Genomic DNA, 16,405 nt, shown 5'->3' with positions numbered 1-16,405 from the left:
TAGGATCGTCCTGCATAGGCATTTTTCCCCACAACAAGTAGGTCATTATGCTGCCAAATGTCCTCATAAGGATAAGATTGACAAAGGAAAGGAACCTGCCAGATGGAACAAGAAACAGAATGCAAATAAGAAAAGTTACTACACTCATGAAGACAGTGATGGTCTATCAAATAGTGATGAAGATGAACGAGGTAATGACTATAAACTTTTAATGGCATTTGAAGATGATGATTACATGGATGCTATAGATGTGGATAGTTTTTATGAAGAGATTTCTAGACTTAAGACATGTATAGAAGAAACGAATATGATCATTGATACTCTACAATTTCAAATTGATGAAAAAGAAAAATATCTTGAAAAGTTAGAAGGTGAAATTGTTGGCCTCAGAAAAGAAATTGAGAAAACAAAGGCTATTAATCTTAAGTTTGTCAAAGGATCTGAAACTCTGGATGAGATCATCAATGTACAGCGTTCTCCGCTAAACAAGACAAGTCTGGGGTATAATGGAGAAACATCTCAAGCATCCACCTCAAAGAGTTATCTTGATGCAGCAAGAAGGAATGAGCAAAAGCACAATGGAGATCACCAGGTAAAGCAGGGACGAATTACATCAAGAACGAACAAAGACTATCAGGTAAACCAGGGGCAATCTGTCTTAAGGATGAACAAAAGCTACAACCAGCCACAGGTAAAATCTTCTCAATTTGCTTCAAGAATGGATGACAATAGAAATTACAATCATTTGGCCGGTAGATTTGATAATCGCAGAAGTTTCTTCAATGGGCAATGTTTCTCTTGCCATAAATTTGGTCACAAAGCAGCTCAATGTGTTGCATATAAAACGATCATGACTAGAGAAGCTCAAAAACAAAGAAGTATGATTTGGATTAGAAAAAGGACCTATAACAACTTTTCGGCTCTTGAAAATGAAGTTGAATGTTCTATTTGCAATAACTTTGGTCATGAAGATTCTGAATGCAGGAGCAGGTTTCAGCAGACAAATGAACAAGCCTCAAGCACCAGAACATGGAGAATAAAGGAACCACAAACAGAAAGATGTGGGATAGCATTTTATGCAGAAGGACAAGAAAATCTATGGTACATTGACAGTGGATGTTCGAAACATATGACAGGTGATAAATAAAAACTTTCTATCATATTCTGCTTTAGAAAAGGGAAAGAAAGTCTCTTTTGGAAATGATACTCCTGCAGCTATAAAAGGAAAAGGCATTGCTCAGTTAAAAGAAAAGGTCAAAGTTGGAAATGTTTTGTATGTTGATGGATTGAAGCATAATCTTCTAAGTGTCAGCCAGATGTGTGATCAAGGAACCGAGGTGATATTTAGATCAAACGGATGTCATGTTCATGATCTTGATATAGGTGAAACAATGATCAAAGGTAGAAGAACTCCAAATAATCTATACATATTTGAAGAAGGACAACAACAATGCTATTTGAGCAAGGATGATGAACACTGGTTATGGCACCGGAGGTTGGGGCATCTAAGTTTTTCACAAATAAGGAAAGCATGCAAATATCAGGCAGTTCGTGGTCTTCCAGATATCAAAATTCCAGACAACACCATATGCAAATCATGTCAGATTGGAAAGCAAACCAGAACTAACTTTCCAGAGAAGGAAGGATCAGCTAGCATGCCTCTTGAGCTAGTCCATACAGATGTATGTGGTCCATTTAGGAAAGGACACCTCGAGGAGAAGAATACTTGATATTATTCATTGACGATTTCTCCAGGCTTGTTTGGTTAGGACTTATGAAGCACAAAGATGAATCATTCGAGAAATTCAAATCCTTCAAAGCCTTGGTTGAAAATGAATTAGGTTACAAAATTAAGTGCCTCAGGTCTGACAGAGGTGGGGAGTTTACCTCAAATGAATTTTTCGATTTTTGTGAAGAACATGGGATAAGAAGAGAATTCTCTATAGCTAGAACTCCTCTACAAAATGGAGTGGTGGAAAGGATGAACAGAACAGTCCAACAAATGGCTCGTGCTATGCTGGATGAGTCTAGAACTCCCGCAACTTTCTGGGGTGAAGCCACATATGCTGCGGTTGTTATTCTCAACAAAACAAATGTCCGAGTGAACAGCACTCAAACTCCTCATGAGCTCTGGTATGGTGAGACTCCTTCGGTAAAGCACTTCAAAATATTTGGGAGCAAATGCTATATTAAGAATACTGATGAGCAACTTGGCAAACTTGAACCTATAGCAGATGAAGACATTCTTCTTGGTTATTCTCCACACAGCAAAGCATATAAGTGCTACAATAAAAGACTTGGAAGAATTGTTGACAGCATTGATGTAGTGGTTGATGAAAAGGGATACATTCCTAGGCAAGTAAATCATGAAAATATCGAAGAAGATGAAGACTACCCTCAAAGACAGAATGATGAAGAAGAAGAACCTCAAGAAGCACCAGAGGAACAGATAAGGATAGAAGAGAAGACTCCATCCCGGTACGTTCAGAAGAATCATCCAGAATCTCATATTTTGGGGCAGAAAGAAGAAGGTGTACAAACAAGAAGAACAATTGCAGAAGCTTCAAGTTATTTGGCATTACTCTCCTCCACTGAACCACAAAATGTAAAAGAGGCATCCAAAGATGAATGTTGGGTCAAAGCAATGGATGAAGAACTTGAGCAGATCGAAAAGAACAACACTTGGGAGTTGGTTCCTAGACCAAAGGATAAGATTGTTATAGGGACAAAATGGGTCTTCAAAAATAAGTTGAATGAAAATGGGGAAGTAACTAGAAACAAGGCAAGACTTGTTTGTAAAGGGTATGCGTAGCAAGAAGGAATAGATTTTGAGGAAACTTTTGCTCCTGTTGCAAGACTTGAGGCCATCTGAATGTTCCTTGCTCTCTCAAGCTTTCAAAAGTTCAAAGTATTTCAAATGGACGTGAAATTGGCCTTTCTGAATGGAGACTTAGAAGAAGAAGTATACATTGAGCAGCCAGATGTTTTCATTCTTGTAAATGATCCAAATCTTGTATGCAGACTGAAAAAGGCTCTCTATGGTCTTAAACAAGCTCCAAGGGCTTGGTACTATCTTTTGGACAAATATCTTCATCAACAAGGTTTTTCAAAAGGATCAGCAGATAGCAATCTTTATATAAAAATTGAAAATGACAAATTGCTAATACTTGTTGTGTATGTAGATGACATTATCTTTGGCAGCAATGAAGAATCTATGAGTCAAAGCTTTGCCCTGGTGATGCAGAAAGAATTCGAAATGTCCTTGCTTGGAGAATTGACATATTTTCTTGGCCTGCAAATCCAACAAAAGGAAGGAGGGATCTTCTTGTCTCAAACCAAGTATCTCAAGAAGATTTTGAATAAATATGGCATGGAAGATGCAAAACCAGTATGTACACCCATGGTCACAGGATGTAGCCTTAGTGCAAATGATGAATCAGCAGCAGTACATCAACCAACCTACATATCTATGATTGGAAGTCTACTTTATTTGATAGGTACCCGACCAGACATCATGCATGCAGTGGGAATAGTTGGAAGATTTCAGGCAAATCCAAAGGAAACTCATCTTCAGGAAGTAAAGAGAATCTTCAAATATCTTCAAGGGACTCAAAATTATGGCTTATGGTATCCTAGAGATACAGATCTCACACTTCATGCTTATACTGATGCAGATTGGGCTAGAAGCATGGATGACAGGAAGAGCACAAGTGGTGGTGCATTCTTTATGGGTTCCAGATTAGTATCTTGGTTCAGCAAGAAACAGAGTTCGATTGCCTTGTCTACAGCTGAAGCAGAATATGTTGCTGTTGCATCTTGCTGCACTCAACTCCTTTGGATGATGCAGACCTTGCAAGATTTTCAAATCACTTTTACACCACCCATCTCCATATTATGTGATAATACAAGTGCAATCAGCATTTCAAAGAACCCAGTCATGCATTCAAAAACCAAGAAGAACATACCAATCAAGTATCACTTTCTCCGGGAACAAGTGCTTGAACAAAATGTTAAGTTGGAGTATGTTCCTTCTAAGGAATAGGTTGTTGATATACTCACCAAACCATTGCCTAGGGAGACCTTTGAATACCTCAGGCAAAAGCTGGGGATTGTTGATGCATCATCTTGTTGTTGAATCTCTTATGATTGTTGGTTGTACGCAAAGTTCATCTGAAGTATATGCGTACATTTGCTGGGTTGCGTATTGGGCAAAGATTGAATGGCACAGGCTCACGGGGAGCATATCATGCATTGTTGGCATTATGGAGGAAGTACAGAAGGAGATCATGGATGTTGGTTTGAATATTGCTGCAATACGTCTCTATCTCTTTCATGGTCATTTATGGTGTTTGATGGATTATGGTTCTTCTTTGCAGATCTGGTTTATAGTCAGGGGGAGCATGTTCTTAGGGGGAGCATAACCCTTTGCCCTTGATGTCAAAGGGGGAGAGTGATTGGTTGTGGTTGCCATCAAGTCCAAAGGGGGAGATTGTTGGAATTATGATACATATGTTGTACTTGATGGCAACCCACTCATCTCAGATGATAAATTATAGTGCAGCAAAGTTCACGCACTTTCATGAAGATAAAAGTTTCTTTCATGAAGATAAAAGTTTCTTTCATGTAGAGAAGTTCACGCACTTATATGCAGAGAAAAGTTTATTTCATGTAGAGAAAAGTTCACGCACTTTTATGCAGAGAAAAGTTTATTTCATGTAGAGAAAAGTTCACACACTTTTATGCAGAGAAATGTTTATTTCATGTAGAGAAAATTTCACGCACTTTCATGCAGAGAAAAGTTCACGCACTTTCATGGTTGGCTCATGGTATTAGTCCGACAGTTTTTGATCCTATGGTTTTGGTCCGTGGTATTGCATCCAAAAGTGTTGATCTCACGCACTTTCATGGTTGGTTCATGGTATTAGTCCTATACTTTTTGATCCTATGGTTTTGGCTCGTGGTATTGCATCCAAAAGTGTTGATCTCATGCACTTTCATGGTTGGTTCATGGTATTAGTCCAACAGTTTTTTGATCCTATGGTTTTGGACCGTGGTATTGTGGAAGGCCTAAGACTATAAAAGAGGAAGGAGATCATTTGGCAAAGCATCATCGAAAAATTGAATATCTAATAAGTGCTAGATCTGAAATATTTGTGATTGGGTTATGGTGCAGATCTGGATCTGAATGAAGGAGGAACCTTAGCGCATAAAGAAGGATAAGTTCTATTGATGGGTCATAATCTTTATGCTTGAATGATAGTATCTTTGCATGATTTTGATCTGTTATATGAGGTGCATGCTTGATCTATAAATCTGACAATCTGGGTTAATTAGTGTCTGAATATTTGAAATAAGGAATTATCCTTTATAGATCTGCACACAGGTTTCAGGTTGTTGAAGTAGCGTATATCTTTAAATTATATCTAGATGCCTTTGTCTATTGCTGCAGTATTCTGGGTTCAGAATTTGGTGTGTGGTTACTGTGTTCTGGGTACAGCTGTCAGAGAAGTGTTTACTTGATTCAGTGCTAATTGGGAAAAGGAGATTGTTTGATGCAGATATACTTGATGATTGATTTATGTTCATGGATCCAGTCTGAAAATTTATGAAACGTGGTTCCTGGAAGAAAGAGAAGGTTGTAGCCTTCAGTAGGCCAACACCTACGTACTAGTATTTTGGCTAGTACAAGAGCTAAGGGGGTTGTAGCTCCCTTCCAGGAGAAGCTGGAGGACGAGAGAGGGTTGTAGCTCTCTGCAGGTTGTAGCCTGCGTACTGGTAAAGGACTGCACCAGTACAAAATCATTGTAAAAGGAGTTTCTAATTGAAAGAAGATAGAGACATATTGCAGCAGGTGGTTTTCACCCACATTGGGTTTCCACCTTATATCTGGTGTTCTTTTGTGTGACTATTTGTTTTTCTTGTTCCTGCTCATTATTTTATGATACTGACATACAAAGTAATGATCAATATTTGAAGAATTATTCAAAGTATAAATAAGGAAGATAGATTGAAAAAAAATTGATACTACTGATTCACCCCCCCCCCCCTCTCAGTATTATTTCCAACACTCATCTAGTTCACTTTCTCCATAGCTCAATTACTATAGTTATGATCATTGCTCTCTCATCACACCTTCGAACCTTGGAGGAATTTTTCCTAGTGTTCACCAATCTTCTCCTCTATTGTGTATTTGTGCACCTTCCCCCAGTTTTCTCCTCTCGACTTGTTTTTGTGTATTTTCCCAAATGACAAACTATCTATAATCTTTTAGGCTCCACACAAGACGATTCCTTGGACAACGCAATCCATTCTAGTTCTTCAATTTTTCGTTCTTTATTTCTTGTTGTTGGAGCTAAGAGACACAAATGTCTATCCTTTTATTTTTTAGTTTATTTATTGCACAATCATCCCCTTTAAAAATATCATCCAAATTTAAATCAACCATTTCCTCAAACAATATCCTTCCCCAAGCAACTGGAATATGTGTCCCTTTCTTTTAGCCTTTTAAGTAATTACAATTATTTACAACGAGGGAATATTAACCATGGGTTGTCACAATCCCCTGCCCCTTAGGGAAACACCATCCTTGATTCTCAATAACCATATACAAACAACACATGCTTAATAACAAAGCACAACTGATATGGAGTTTTATACATACAACTTTATACAACATTTACAATGTATTTTCATTTTCTTTACTCAGCAAGTAAGAAAGGATATGTTGCCCACATTTGGTCATCCATTTCCCACGTAGCTTCCTCAAGCCCAAAGTGCCTCCACTACACTTTGAATTTCTCAATTGCTTTATTCCAGAGCGTGAGATGCCTCCGATATAGGATGCATAGAGGTTCCAATTGTAACTCTCCCTCTAGTTCTCCCTATAACACAAACCAATCAATTACATGATTAACATCTTGCACATATCTTTTCAAAAATGAAACATGAAATACATCTTGAAATATTATTTATGGAGGTAAGGCCAATCTATAAGATATTGGCCCTATCCTTTCGAGCACTTCAAATGGCCCCCAAAATTGTGCTGCCAACTTGGCACAAGACCCAAATTTTAAGGAGCTCGTCTTGGGTCTAACTCATAAGAAAACATGTTCCCCAACTTGGAACTCCTTTTGAACCCTGTGTTGGTACACATAGCTCTTTTTCCTATCTTATGCCACCTTTAAATTGCTTATGATGTTTTTCATTTCTTGTTCCATGTTCTTCAACATATCAGAACCAATAAGGATCCTATTCACTGGATCATTCCAACTGATAGAAATATTACAAATCCTCCCATAATGTGCTTCAGATGAGCTCATTTTCTGTGATTCTTGATACCCATTATTATATGAAAATTCTACAGTAGACATGTATTATTCCCACTTACTTGGTTGGTGCATTCCATACATTCTTAGCATGTCCTCAAGAATTATGTTAATTCTTTTTGTTTTCCAATTAGTCTATGGATGGTAAGTTGTGTTGAACGTTATCTCATTTCTTGATCTTGCAAATATTTTTCTCCATAACTTTGAAGTGAACTTGGCATATCTATTTGAGATAATGTTCTTGGGAACTCCATGCAATCTTGCAATCTCCTTCATGAAACTTTAAGCGACCTCACTAGTTGAATTTGTAGACTTAACAACTATTAAGTGAGACATTTTTCTCAACTTGTTAACCACTATCATGATCACATCATGTGGCTTATAAGTATTCATAAACCTCGTAATAAAGTCCATATAAATCACCTCCCACTTCCATTGCAAAATAGGAATAGGATGCAACAAGCCAACTAGGTGCTTGCACTCAACCTTTATTTGTTGGCACTCTATGCACTTAGAGATGAAATCAACCACCTCCTTTTTCAAATCGAGCCAATATTAAAATTTATTTATGGTTTTTATAGTCTTTTTATAACACGGGTGAACCGAATAACGACTTTTCTTGAAACTCCTTCAACATCTACTTCTATCGATTTCCCTCATTTGGCACATAGATTTTATTCTTGAATCTAATTAACCCATTTTCTAAGAGACAATATTCCTTGTCCTGATCACCCTCGGACTCTTGCTTCAATTTATCCTTTAGTTGCTTATATTTTTCATCTTGTTTCTCTACATTTTTTATCCTTTACTCAAGACCATTCCCATAAGAACTTATGACTATTGTATAGTTCATTTGCACCCTCCTGCTGAGTGCATCAACCATTTTATTCTCCTTTCCTTTTATATACTTGATTTCAAAATCAAATTCATTGAGTGTGGCCAACCATATAGCTTACCTTGCATTTAATTTAGGTTGATCGAACAAATATTATAGAACTCCATGATTAATCATTAAAGTAAACATCCTACCAAGAAGGTAGTGACTCCACATTTTCAATGCAAGGATGGTGGCATCCATTTCCAAGTCATGAGTTACATATCTTTTCTCATGTTCATTTAATTTTCAAGATTTGTAACAAATCATTTGGCCTTCCATAATTAGGAATCCACTAAGTCCCTCTTTGCAGGAATATCTGAAAACCACATATTTCTTCTCAGGGTTTGTTATTTTTAGCACTAGTGAATTTGTTAGCAATTACTTCTGTTGATCAAAGATTGCAACACAATCATCTATCCATTAAAACTTGTTTCCTTTATTTTGTAATGTAGTAATTGGGTGGCCAATATTGGAGAATTTATTTATGAAACTCCTACAATAGCCTGCTATTCCCATGAAGGATCTAACTTCATCCACATTCTTAGGGGTTGGCCATTCCATGATGGCCTTAACCTTCTTTGGTTCAACTGCTACTCCCTCCTTTGAGACAATATGTCCCATATAATGGATATGTGATTGGAAGAAATCACATTTCCTAAAATTTTCATAAAGTTCATGTTCTCTTAACAACTGTAGTACTACAACCAAATTCTCTTAATGTTCTTCTTTGGTCTTTGAATCGACCAAAATGTCATCAACAAAAACTACTACAAACCTATCCAAGTAAGGGCACAACACACTATTCATCAAACACATGAAAGTTGTTGTGGAATTAGTAAGCCCAAACAAAACTACCACAAACTTGAAATGCCCCTACCTTGTTATAAATGTTGTCTTATGGCTATCTTTGTCTTTAATACACACTTCAGTGATAGCTTGATATCAATTTAATCTTGGATAAGACACTTCTCCCCTCAACTAATCGAATCAATCAGTAATTAATGGTAAGAGATACCCATTCTTGATGGTCACCTTGTTCAGTTGTTCATAGTCAATGTGCAACCTAAGTGTTCTATCCTTCTTCTTTACAAGTATAAATGGTGCTCCCCATGCATAAATGCTTGGCCTTATATATCCCTTGTCGAACATTTCCATGAGTTGTAACTTCAACTCAATCAACTCCATAGTAATCATTTTATATGGAGCCTTTGAGGTTGGAGCTACTCCTGATATTAATTCAATAGAGAAATACACCTCTTTATGAGGAGGTAACCTAGGAATACCCTCAGGAAAGACATTTGAAATTTGTTTTAAAAATATATTATTTCCTCAAAACATCATTGTCGTCATTCCCATCGTTGCAGTTATCTTCAATGTTGTTAGATATTTGCACAAAAAGAAAAATGCATCCCTTTTTGTGGTTTCTCTTAGCTTCCATAGCTGAAATTAATCTCACATAAGTAGGTTTTAGATCCCTACAACATTCTATGCTCTCTAGCTTCATCAAGGCATTCGATGGTCTTTTCAAAACAATCACCCTTCGTGCATTACAAATACAACCAATCCATCCCCAAAAATGTGTGATATGCTCCAAGTGGTAGTACATTGAAATTGGTGATTTTTGACAAGCCATTTAACTCAATTTGGCATGGTATTACTATGTGCTCCACTCTCCTTCTCATCCCTATGGCCAACTGAGCTAGCCAAGGCTCAATATGTTCTTCCTCTTTTCGTGCACATTTTTCAACAATGGTGATACTCATGTAACTGAAATTTGAACAAGGTTCGATAAAAACTAAAATGTTTTGGTCACAAAGCATACCTTCCATTTCTATAATCATTTCCTGGTGATAATATTGATGATTATCTACTGCGGCATAAATTTTGGTTATGTTTTATGCCATGCCTTTGACTTTCTCTACCTCTTGTGTGTTGTAAAATCTCGTGCTAGTGTGCTTGTGTTGTGGGAAATCCTTACTTAAGTGATTCCCTCCATAATTCTAGCACTTATGTGGACCCTTCTCATAACTCTTGGCTTCTTCTTGAGTGGAGTAGCCTCTGTTAGAAACGTTGGACCGATGTTAATGTTCTTGATTAATAGGAGTCGCACTCAATCCCTTGGCTACTTTCTTCCTTTTTCCTTTGAACTTGTCATTTATTTTGAATTTCCAATATGATTTATATTCAGGTCTATGAATAGACCACTCATTGTAGTGTTTGATTTTCAAATTTCATCCGCTAATGTCTTGGGCTCATCAAACTCAATTCTATCCTTGAAGGATTGTGGCTATCCACTGACATATCTCTAAATCTTTTCATTTTCTTCCTTAATGTAGGGAACACACCTTAAAAAATATAAGAATTTAGTGGTATACTCCTCATTTGAACTTTGTCCCAATATGAGCTCATAGAAATCCTAAGCCTTGCTGTCAAAGTATCTCTCAGATGGATACTTGTTCTTGAAATATTTTTCAAATTCCTTCCAGGAAAACTCTTCTTCTTTTATGTCTTAACATTTTTGAGATCTTCCCATCATATGTCAATTTTTCTTTTTAGGTTGAAACAAACTACCTTCTCTTTCATGTCCTCCAAATATATATGAATCCTAAAGAACTTATTCATCCTAAGGAGCCATGCCTCAACATCTTATGATTTTTTCATTTCACCACCAAATGTAGGGGGCTTGGCCTTCTTAAACTTCTCCGATACATATTCTCTCTCCCTTATTTTCCCATGATGATGATGATGGCGATGATGATGATGTGGCCTCCTATGAATTTTCTCATATTGTTGTTCATGGGTGCTTAAATCCTTTTCAAGAGTACTTCGCAGAGTGCCTCCTTTCATAGTGTCTTCACTTAACAACCTACGTCTATTTCTAGATCTACTCTCATTTTCCCCATTAGTTCTTTACTCTTGTCCCAAAGGACTCTACTTATATCTATCACTAATCCCCAACTCATACAACCTCTTCCTTTGTAATTCTAATAGGCTTTTCAATATGATTGCATTGAATTCTACTTGTTTCTCCTGTGCTCTAACCAACATTTCGTTGTCAGTCTTACAACTCCTTATTTCAGCTCTCAAGATGCTAAATGTATCCATTAAGTAAGGAGAATCTACCCCTATTCCTTGTTCAACTAATCTTTCTTCCTGCCTATGCCATGCTGGTCAGAACTATACTATACCATCTTGCTATTCATTCCTTGGTCCTTTAGTTCTATAATATACCATCCTTTATTGTTCATGCGGTCCTTGACCTTCATGTTTTTTCATACACACAAATAAATGTAAGTTCAAATTCATAACAAACATTATCACCTTGGCTTGTTATTGGAAATCTACTGGTGTAAAGCTAGTTGCAACATTACATCACAATTAGTACATCAATATCAATAAAATTGTATCAATCATTAGTACTCAGCTACATGCATATGTTCACCACAATGGGGACAGACCAAATAGTAAATATTATAAATTCACACAAAAATCAAGTTTCTAACGCTTATCACTAGGCTTTTAAGGCCTCACTTCATCTCCAAAGGTCTAGTGTTGAACCCTCACTTTGTTAATTATGTGATGGAGCCCATCCAATTCAAGTGTTGAACCTAGAAGCTCTGATACAACCCTCTAACATACCCCCTACTATCACTAGCCTTGACTAAGGGTAGAAGCAGGCATTTACACACATGACCCAACCTCCAAAGTCTAGTTATGGAAATGGGGCCTAAAATTTCCAATATTTTTCGATTTTATCAAAACTAAAAATGGATAACGTCATTGTGCTCATCTCATCAAGACCTTTCCAATGATATGAAATTTACTCCAATCCAATTCCAAAAGAAAAATATATGGAAATTTAAAACTATCTTATCAAATAGTGCCACATCATCTAACCTGACACATGGCACCCACATGGTGCTCACATCGTTGTTTAGTTTGTGGCCTTGGCACCACCGACATGGTAATTCTACACATATCCTAACCCATTCACACCATGTCATGGATAATCCCTTTCCTATGATCCACAAAATCCAACCTATAACAAACATGCAACATAGAAGATGTATCTGGTGTGGTCCCTCCGTGGCCAAGTCACCTTGGGAATAGAATCCTGACAGGTTTCAATATTGTTCCCTGCTGAAGTTGTTGAGGATAACCCTTTGAGGCTACGTGGCATTATAAACCTTGTGAGAAAGATTCACCACTACCTCAACTTATACACAAAAACGTTTACTTTATGAAACATTTTTCCCCACTAAATGGGCCCCATGCACCAAGTCACTCAGGGACTTAAATCCCAGGCACTCTAGCATGTCCTCTGCTCAAAATCCCTACAGTTTAGGGTTTGGAGTGACATCACCAATTCTAGGCATCGAGGTAATTCCATCCTTCATCATGCTTTCCACATCATGTTCCATTTGACTTTGGGTTTCACTGAAGGATTGAGGCCCCTTACAATCACATAATTATCATAGTGTGAGACATGTGATATTTTCCATGGTCTTTCTCTAAGCATTGACAGTGGCCCCACTGCCACATCATGTCAGGGATTTGATCCTGGGAGTTAAACCTTGGCCTTCCTTTGAAACCTCAAAGGTAACAAACCTCTGGGGAAAATGTCTTGGGGTCATCCAATGACCATGAGTGCTTACCCATCAATGTCCCGAATTTTTCATGTATAAGCATTGGATCACCGCACTTGGTCATAGGAGCGAAGGGGGGGATTAGGCCATTTCCTCCCAAATGCTAAGGTTCAATTCCACATGTACGCATGAATACGTATATATATATATATATATATATATATATATATATATATATATATATATATATATATGTATGTATGTATGTATGTATGTATGTATGTATGTATGTATGTATGTATGTATGTGTGTGTATGTATGTATGTATGTATGTATGTATGTATGTATGTATGTATGTATGTATATATATATGTATGTATGTATGTATGTATGTATGTATGTATGTATGTATGTATGTATGTATGTATGCTTGTACGGTCTATCGTTCCTGAGCTTTCCGAGAATTGTCCATGAACCTTAACCCACTGAGTGTACATATATGTATAAGTAATTTACGTTATCTCTTCTGTGCATAAAAGAAATAATTGCAGCAAAATGCATGTAACCATATATTTATTCATATATGAAGGCTACAAACACACCACTGGCCTAAATTTCAATCTTAGAGTAAACACAAAAATCATTTTAAGGATGATATTTTACCCATACATTGGCCTAGTTATTAAGGTTACAATTCAGCCCAGAATTAATCACAGGGAAAACAATTCCTTCCTTAAAAATCATTGCACAAAGTATTGACATTCCTCTTTTATGAATGAAGCCCCAATTTCATATCATGAATACAACATTCAACCAATACAAACCACATGTAAAACAATTTACACAAATAAGCACAAATGAATACTTATCTTATGTAGCACAATAATTTGTCGATTGAGAGTGGGACTTCAACTCTCCACCTAACCTTAGACAAGCTACAACAACTTTTACTTGTAGTTATCACCCCTGAGCTAGATTATGGTGCTCGAGGCGGAGTGCTTTGAGAGGAACTTAATCAATATTGACAGATGAAACAAGGATGCCACAAGGTCACTCAACCTTTTCTGACATAATTAACATCCATGTTAGGATACCACAATACAAATAGTCTCAACTCACATTCAGGAGAAGAGAGTTCACATTAAGGGAAGGTTCACCAATAGATATGATATTGATGAGTAAGATATCGCCTCTTGAGGTACTTCATTAGTGAGTTAAGCACCAAAGCTTCAACCCCATGGAAACTCTTGGTGGTTCATGAACCAACACAAATACCACAATTTCTCTTCCCAACACAATAGTTTCATCAATCCGCAAGCTTCTAGTGGGTTATTCAGCCTTCACGAAATCCACTATTCTTTATAATATTTCACCCAGCAAACCTCTTCGAGGTTTGCTTAGTTGTTTCACTTTCTCTAGAGCTCAATCACTATGATTTTTATTGGTGCTCTCTCAACACACCTTCAACCCTTGTAGGAATTTATCCCAGTGTTCACTAATGTTCTCCTCTACTGCGTATGCACATGCTTGACCCCATTTCTCTTAGCTCGACTTATTTTTGTTTCTTTTCCCAATAGACCAATTTTTTTTCATCTTTGAGGCTCCACGTAGATCAACTCCTTGGACAACACAACCCGTTCTGGTTCTTTAATTTTTTGTCCTAACCCATCCCAGTTGTTTAATATTTTGCATGGGTCTTTTATATTCTTTTTCAATTGATTTATTGCACAATCAACCCATTTAAACTTCTTATCCAACCCATGGTTGATACATTTAAATCAACCATTTCCTTAGGAAAAATCCTTCCCCAAGCAACTGGAATCTGTGTCCCTTTCTCTCATTCTTTTAAGTAATTACAATTATTTACAATGAGGGAATATTAACGTGGTGATATCACAAGATCTACAAAATAAGAATATAATAAATGCTTTTACACCTCCCCAGCAATAGCACCAAAAAGTGATGGCCCTTAGTGTTGGCTTATGGGGGCCTGACCCAGGTTCAAAGTTATTTAGCCAAACAAATCCCTACACTACTGGCGCAGACTGAAGTCTCACCCGAAGCAGTATGGGGGGATGCTGGAACCAAGTTTCTGCACCCTTAAGATGGATGTGATGTCGGTTTAGTCCAACTAAACCTACCTTCATGCAGGTCACTTCACGCACTGTTCTACCCTTTAGTACCTTCACGATTCGTTATATTCGATTTTTGCGTAGCCCTAACTAGGGGCTGAAGTCCTTTCGCGCTGCTAAGGCAGCAAACTGTGATATCTCCTAAACTATGCCAAGAATCTTACTTATCTTATTAACAGGTCTTGATTATCTTTGCGCAAACAGATATTCTATTTTGCATTCACTTAGCCAATACAATTATACACATTCACGCATCATATAAGCATTAAAAGTGAAATTGATACCCAATATGACAGATGCATAAAACATGGAATAGAGATGCAAAAGTGATAGAAACTTATCTTTATTAATACTTCCATTGTTTATAGAATCGACTTGCCCAGCACACTCAGCTGCAGAGCCTCTTCCTACGCTATGACTTAAAACTAGACTTTACACTTCAGAACTATCTCGCATACATCATGTTGATTCTTCAACTATGCTATCAAACTACTTAGAGATTTTATGTATTTATACAATCCCATGGTCCACGAACCATGGGTAGATCTTCTATAGCTGACATTACATTATCAAAATAAGGTGAAAAACCCTATGACTCTTTGACAAACTACATGCTCCGCGCCCACAAAATGCGAAGTCTTTACATTGGAATTACAAAATTGACCAAAATCTGGGCTCTAAGCCCCAAAAATTCCCTTGGGGGATCCCGCACCCAACAGGCCCCCAACACAAACATCATGACTCACCCTCGAGTCACTCTGTAGGTGTGGAGATCTTTGCACGAAGACCTCCCAACTCTGATTGGATCACTGCAAGTTCAGTAGTGCACTAAGCGGCTACCTGTTGAACTTCCTCTACGTGTTGTTTGGTGACTGCTGTCGTCAAACTACTTCCTTGAATCCTCTCTTGAGTTTCTTGTAGCTGTGCGATCTTTGCTTCAATGGAGCTTTGCTACTGCACGCAGTCCTGACATCGTGCAGTTCTCGGGCAGAGTAGTTTATAGTCTCATTCCTCCTTTCAGCTGCCTAGAGCACTAAGACTATGCTTATGTCGGCTAGTTAGGTGGCCATGCCACCTGTGTATGGCTTTAAACAACTGCCATTTACTTTTCCTGGGAAGGGATCTCCATTTAACTTGGCAAGTTGTACCGCGCCACCATCAATAATCTCCTTAATAGAATACAATCCCAGCCAATGCATTCGGAACTTTCCTCGGAATTTATCAAACTTACTATCATACGACAACACCAGATCATTTACCTTGAATGTGCACATATTGATGTGATGGTCGTGCCATGCCTTTTCGCGCTCCTTTTGGACCTGCTGGTGGAATCCAGCCAAAAATCGTTCTTCTTCGAGCTCTTCCAGTTGTGCGAGCTTCTCCTCCAGGGCTCCAACATCTGTCATATCTGTGAGCAATCCTATGCGTAGACTAGGCACGATGTATTCCATAGGAATTACGGCTTCCACTCCACAGACAAGCCTA

This window comes from Pinus tabuliformis, chromosome 1_2, assembly GCF_031772625.1.
Source record: "Pinus tabuliformis cultivar Carrire ecotype Pingquan chromosome 1_2, CPIR1, whole genome shotgun sequence".
Taxonomy (NCBI): Eukaryota; Viridiplantae; Streptophyta; class Pinopsida; order Pinales; family Pinaceae; genus Pinus; species Pinus tabuliformis.
The sequence above is the reverse complement of the archived record's forward strand: the minus strand, read 5'-3'. Positions refer to the sequence as shown.